The sequence below is a fragment of the Urtica dioica genome, chromosome 12, assembly GCF_054948205.1.
Source record: "Urtica dioica subsp. dioica isolate 48M chromosome 12, U.dioica_male_clone48M_v1_H2, whole genome shotgun sequence".
Taxonomy (NCBI): domain Eukaryota; kingdom Viridiplantae; phylum Streptophyta; class Magnoliopsida; order Rosales; family Urticaceae; genus Urtica; species Urtica dioica.
The window spans coordinates 7,321,413-7,328,804 of NC_142767.1; the positions used below are offsets into that span (position 1 = coordinate 7,321,413).

Genomic DNA, 7,392 nt, shown 5'->3' on the forward strand with positions numbered 1-7,392 from the left:
GAGTATCTGCTATTTACTAAAACTCTAGTATAATTGTTCCTAAGTTATCTTTTGAAAACCATAGCTATTATGTGACTGGTGCTAATTCATGAATGTTAATTAGCACATCACACTCATTTTGGGTCTTAACGTGGTTGATGCATCTAGTATTATGTATTAAACTACTATATTAAGTATCGAAATTTGCATTACTATTTTGAATTAGTTATCAATAAAGCATAAGATAACGTTTTCAAATCTGTTAATAGACATCTTATTAACCAATTATTTACAATAAGATTTCTTATACAATCCTGTTAATATACTTCTTATTTACCAACTATTTACATTATACACAAAAAACGTTATTAACAGTCTATTGTTTGTAATTTGTTAATAAAATAGTTATTAACAAAATAAAATAACGTCATAACAACATATTCAAACCATACATATCTGTAAAACACTTTTATTACAGGAATATACTAAATACTTCTCATGTACTCAAGTCTAACAATAGGCATAGACTTCAAATGTTCAACCAATAAACAAACCATTTTTCAGAAATCTCCAAAAAAGTAAACAACACAATCTTAAAATCAGTTAAAGACATAAATTATTGAAAACATCCCAACATCCAACTAAATTTGGCAACCCCTTTTGTTATGACCAATCTGGCCACATTTGCCACATCTATGATTGTACGGGTGGAATTTTTCATGCTTCGATCGATACCTCTTCTCTTTCGATCGCCCAGCTTGACGTTTATGAATGGGAGGCTTAATAACTTGAGCATCGATAGGCAGCTCCCAATCGCCTTCATGAGAAATTGGAAAAACATCTTTCTCATACGTGGCTGTAAAGTATTCTTGAGTATAATATGATGGCATAAAATCAATAGGACGTAAATTTTTTCTATATAAAGCCGCACACACATGAGAACATGGAAAATCTTCTAGCTGCCAATAACAACATGTGCAAGTCCTAATAGAAACATCAACAACTCGACGAATTGCACCATCAACAACTTCAAACTCATTGTGATTGATGGCATTAACCTGCAATTGCGTGTAAATAACATGACGTTCAATGATGTTGTAAATAGGTGGTAAATAATAATGCAATTAACAAAAACTGGAATAGATTATAACTTACACTCATAGATCGAGCAGCCTCCTGCGAATCAAAAAGCATCTTGAACCCAGTTCCCGTAAGCCCTGAATGCATCTTTGGAATTAGCTCCCTCTTCTTGTTGATCCAATTTTGAATTAGACTTCTATAACTCAAAACAAGACACGCAACCTGCCACCCTCTAGCTTCTCGCAAAACAGCATTCAAAGACTCAGAAATGTTTGTGGTCATTACATCAAACCTCTTCCCCGGAAACTTACTCCTAGCCCAAAGCTCTGGATTAGCTTTGAGAAGATACATTTTGATTTTTACTTTGTTGTTGGAGAGTATATTAAGCCAATATTCAAACTCTCTTACTGAATACGCTTTAGCACATCTATAAAAAAGAGGCTGAATGTATGTTTTCCCAAATTTGGCCTTCACATTACCCCAAAGATGTTGCATGCATATAGCGAATTTCGCCTCCGGAAAAACATTGCAAAAACCAAGTCTTTTCGAACACCATACACAATTAGAAGATGCATCATAAACCAAGACCAAGATTTGTCATTTTCAGAATCCACAATACTAAAGGCTAATGGGAACAAATGATTATCACAATCTTGAGCAGTAGCCAAAAGTAAAGTACCATGAGATTTTCCTTTCAAGAAAGTACCATCAACAGATATTACCTGACGGAAAAATTGAAATCCTTGTACAGAAGCACCAAATACCAGGAAGAAATACCTAAATGTCTCATCAGATTCGATCTCGGTCACAGTATAAGAAGCTACAACATAACAATAAATACGCAGTAAATAAATCTTCAATTTACAACAAACTTAGTAAATAACAAAAAGAAAACTGAATCCATAGTGTAAATGTATATAATATTTACAGACTTCAATGATTGTAAATAAGTTGTAAATAAAAACCTGGGTTTTTCTCTTTGATCATTTCATCAACTACGGGTAAATGACTATATGACTCTTCAAAATCACCACAAAGATCCCTCAAAGCTTCTTTACGACCCTTCCATGTCCGAAAATATGTTACCTCCACATTAAATTGTGTCCTCATAATTTCAGCAACACCGGAAGGCGTAATTTGATTTGCCAATGAACCCCGAAAATCATCTTTGATATATTTGCTAATAAGAATAGAAGATGCATGTTTATTCTTGTGCACAATAGATTTTCCATAACAAGTATGGTCTTTAACATATGACCTTATGACCCACAATCCAGATTTCTCGCAAACCGACACATTTAACTTCCAAGAACACTGCAGATTCGAAACAACCAATACTATAACGAGTTTTACTGGATCTCAACACCTTGAATTCAAAATTGTTGCGAACTGCAGTCATGTCAATAGCCATTTGAAGTACATCTTTGCGTCTAAATACGTTATTAACATTAATTTCAAAATTCATAGGAAAATTCCTCAAATCCGGTTCATCATACATAACAATTTCTGTCGGGGGGTCTTCATGACTAGAATGACGCAATAAAGCTTTCGACGATTCATGGCATTGTTGCTCAAATAAATTCACTGGAGAAAATGGGTAAACTTAGCGTGAGGAAACAATTATCAAAACAGCATAAACTGATAAAAAAAAACACATACCTGAATCAATTAGAGAAAAGGACGACCATTCACCCATGCTTAGGGACGGTTATGATTTCTGAGAGATAAAATTTCAAACGTTGAATCCTGGAACTATAAAATTTGAACAACTATTGGCGGCCAAAATCTATTGAATAACTATCAACTATAAATATTTTCAATAAATGGAATTATTAATAACAGATTTTCAATAAATATTCTGTAACAAAATTAGAAACTAATAACCTAAAAATATGCGCTGAAATAACCCACTCCACGTCCTCAAATTTAAATTTTTTACTCAAAACTTTCAAAAATCTCGGCAAAATTTGAATTTTGTTTAAATTAATACTTGCTGAATTCATTTTAAAATTTTAAACAAAAAAACTGCCTAAATATGAAGTTACAAATCCGAGTATACAAGGGCAAATCTGTAAAAAAATCATTCATAAATGTGCAGCCACGGAAGCAACTAGGCTATTTACGGATTATTAACAAAACGTTGGCCAAAATTAAATTGCTACACATTATGTGGCTTAAGCAGCCAATTTTTTGTTTTTTTATATACAGGGCTCTTCAAATGTATATATTGATAAAAGTCAAAGGCTTAAATTACAAAAATAGAGGAATGAAAATTCAAAAACTTATACAAAAAGAAGATGAAGAACACGATCTAATAAGTCTGGATTATTGAAACATAATTAAATGAAAAAGAAAAATATGAAGAAAAAAAGATTAAAAACACATTCCACTATATAAAAAGTCTTCCATTGGTCGAGACTACTGGAGTCTCTGTATCTTAGGAGAGGCAGACGACGACACCGAAGATTGAAAGCTCAAGTCTTGATTTTTTTGGGAGAAAGAGCGCAGCGGTTTGCGTTTCCTTAAGATCGGTGAAAAATAGGTAAATAAACTTTAAAATGACTCAAATTAGCTACAACTGGTATTTTATTACATTTTGCATAGTACACATTTACCGTAAAATAATTTGCTTTATCAGTACAGCTTCTGTATTGTATTACGGTGGGTGTACAAATACTAAGAACTAACTGACTGTCATTTACCGTAAAATGTAATTTCCAAATCACTTTTTTGTATCTACTATATATAAATTTCCTTTTATAAAAGTGCGATGCATATCAGTGATTGTGAACAGCGATCATGAACATACAAAATAATTTAATAGGGTTTGTAAGTCTTCTTCTAAGTATTATGTTTATTTTGTAATATCTCAAGATACAACAAACTATTGTAACAGTTTTAGAAGAAAAAAAAATCAGTTATGGCAGAATTAACTTAAATTATCTAGTTATATATGCGACCACTAATGCTTAGTTCTTTCACCACGGTCTGAATTTAATTCTACCATTTTAATCACAAACTAGTCACTACATAATATTTTCTACCAAAAAAAAAAATGTTGGACAAAATCTGAGTATAATTTTTTAAATCCGATCAAGTACAATTATTCTTCTGGTGGCTAACCAATTTTTCTTATGAACTGCATTGCTGGCAAGAAAACTATTGGACACATTGTCTAGTAGTTAAGTATCAAAAAAGTGAATAACTAAACTAACAGCCACAATCAACTTATTAATCAATTTAGCCTTAATAAATGTGAAACAATAATGATATTCTAAGGGTTTGGAAGTACTTGTTGGGACCATTGTCCTTCAATAAGGTCACACAGAATTGCTAGGAGATGCCTCTGTTTTTCTGTTGGGTATGCATTGCTGAAAAAATAGTAGTACATGTGTCATATCCATGTGGAATGGGCCCAAATTAAAGCTGTTTTTGTTGTACCAAAATCCATTTTTCACCCATGAGAGGTGACACTACCAAGTGGGGTTTTTTCCCCTTAAAAAAGGGGAAAATTGAATATATTAATTAGTTCCAACAATAAATTGGCGATGGAAGCTTTTAGAGAAAAGCCAAAGTTTTAGTGGAGCCTCATGTGTTATACGGACAAACCATAAGTTCAGAATTGCTATAATGGCTGAATATGTCCTTGTTTCTATTTTTCATTTTTAATTTCAGCACTATTCATCTGTGCAAGTATTGAATTTGAAAATTCTTTGTATATCAATTTGATAAATTTAATTTTTCTGAAGTGACAACGCATTGAATTGATTAGTTTAAAGTTGCAGATAATGTGAACTCTGAGGTAGCTCTTCGTTATACATAGTGCGAGAACCGTTAAATTTATAATGAAAATATCTTTTGCGTACATTTATATTTAAATCGTGATAATCACTACAACAAATCTCACCATTACCGACGATTTTTTTCGTCGCTAATAACCCCATAATCGTCGCTAAATCTCTTTAGCGACGATTTTTATCGTCGCTAAATGTCCGTGCCTAAATATATTTAGCGACGAATTAATCGTCGCTAAATATTTACCGACGATATTAGCGACGATTTTTTCGTCCCTAAATGTTTAAACTAGGAGTTTTTTTAATTATTTAGCGACGACTTAATCGTCGCTAATTCCCGCGGGTGAATTTCGCGCGCGAATTAGCGACGATTAAGTCGTCGCTAATACGATAATTTTTTAATAATTAGCGACGACTTTGTCGTCGGTAATTACAAACTTTTTTTTTCGATTTCTAAAATTATTAATTTTTATCGTCGTTAATTATTTATTTTTTATTTTGTTTTTCGTTTATGAAATTCTAACATCAAAAATCAAATAAAAATCAAATTATATTATCGAAATGAACTTATATATAAAATACGGTTACGATTTCGATTATCGACAAATATGCAAATAAAAATCTACTATATACAAAATATGTAATAAAACACTAGTCGCGACCTTTGCTTCGTCGTCCCGCCACTCGTTTTCCCCCGCCTCGACGTGAAACGCTCTTCTGCTGGCGCTGAAACTCTGCATGATACGGCACAAAATCCTTGTCAAGACAAGTCACACAACCAAACACGAATCAAACTATAACTTGTCACAAAATCTTTAGACTTGTCATAAAAATTTCTAGACTTGTCATTAAAATTTTCTAACTCGTCATAAAATTTAAATTTCAACTTCAAGATTAACTAGCAAAAAGCCGAGCCCGAACAAAAAAAAAAATCAATCTCAAATCATTATTCATTGATTTCAAAACTCAACTGTCAAATCCATTTTCAAATTAATTCCTAATCCAATCACAACTTCAAAAATCGAACGCGAAACGGAATAATCACATTTCATCAATCTCATCAAAATCACAAACAAGCGAATCCTCATCAAAATCACCAAAATAAATAACCCGAGGCTCAGAATCACAAAACGCAATCGGTCAAGACAAGTCCTCGGCCAAAAATAACAACACGGCTAACTCAAATCCTCGGCCAAGATAACACATGGCAAAAACGAGCACTCGGCCAAGACAACAAACAAGTCTCAATAATTCGAAATTCACAACAATCATCACAGCCTCATAATCAACAGAATTTTAAATAGCATTCCAAACAAAACCTCAAAATTCACACGTCCAACACAATTCCAAACCAAAATTCGTCCAAAAAAATTCAACAAAAATTAAAACATGCCCTACAATCATCACCCAACCATTAAACACTCTCATAAACGTCTCATGATCACAAACAAGCCTTAAGAAATCAAAAAGCCCCAAAAATTAACAAATATTTATAAAACTAATTTCAATATTTATAAAATTTATAACAAATATATAATTCATTTATAACTAATTACTTCATTTATAATTTATAAAATTTATAACAAATATATAATTCTAAAAATATAAATTATGTAAATATAACTAATCAAAATAAATTTATAACTAATATATAACTAAAGTTATATATATAAATAACTAATATATATAACTACTATATTAATTCTATAACTAACTAATATATATATATATATATATATAAAGTTTTTTAAAAAAAAACTTACCGATCCACGGTCAGAGGGAGAGCGCGCGGCCAGAGAGAAGGGGAAGCGGCCAAGGACGGCGTCGGCGGGGAAGCGGCTACGGCGTCGGCGGCGGAGCGGCGGAGTAGTGGCGGAGCGCGGCGGAGGAGCTGCAATCGGAGAGAGAGAGGTAAGGAGAGAGCTGTGAGGAGAGAGAGAACTGAGGAGAGAGAGAGACGTACCGGAGAGGACGACTTCGGCGTCGACGGCGTCGGCGGCACACGGCGGAGGAGGGCACACGGCGGACGAACGGCGGGAGAGGCGAAACTGAGAGAAAACTCGATTTAGGTCAAGGAAAAACGAAATGGGGAAACTGATTCGCGATCTGGTATTTAAAGACATTTAGTGACGATTAACTCGTCGCTAAATGATTAAAATTCGTCGCTAAATCATTTCGTTGTAATTAAATGTGAGGGATTTTTCCATCTTTAAAATTCGTCAAAATTCAAAAACATTTAGCAACGATTAAATCGTCGCTAAATGATTAAAATTCGTCGCTAAATCATTTCGTTGTAATTTAATGTGAGAGATTTTTCCCTCTTTAAAATTCGTCAAAATTCAAAAACATTTAGCGACGATATTATCGTCGCTAATTGTATAGCGACGACAAAAAAATATTTAGCGACGATATTATCGTCGCTAATTATTTTCCCGGGAACTTAGCGACGACAAAAAAGAAATAGCGACGATAAATTCGTCGCTAATTATCTTTGCCGCCAAACTTTAATATTTTTGGCACCAAAAAATTAACGACGATA

At 33.1% G+C, this 7,392-nt stretch overlaps 1 long non-coding RNA gene across 1 annotated transcript; it reads right to left on the reverse strand.

The window, feature by feature from the left end:
• Window positions 1-5,412: 5,412 nt before the first annotated feature.
• Window positions 5,413-6,944, reverse strand: LOC149378857 (uncharacterized). Its single transcript, XR_016294029.1, has 3 exons — window positions 6,817-6,944; window positions 6,617-6,744; window positions 5,413-5,587 (listed from the first exon to the last, which is right to left on the reverse strand). It is a non-coding gene; the product is annotated as an uncharacterized LOC149378857 (long non-coding RNA).
• Window positions 6,945-7,392: the final 448 nt, after the last annotated feature.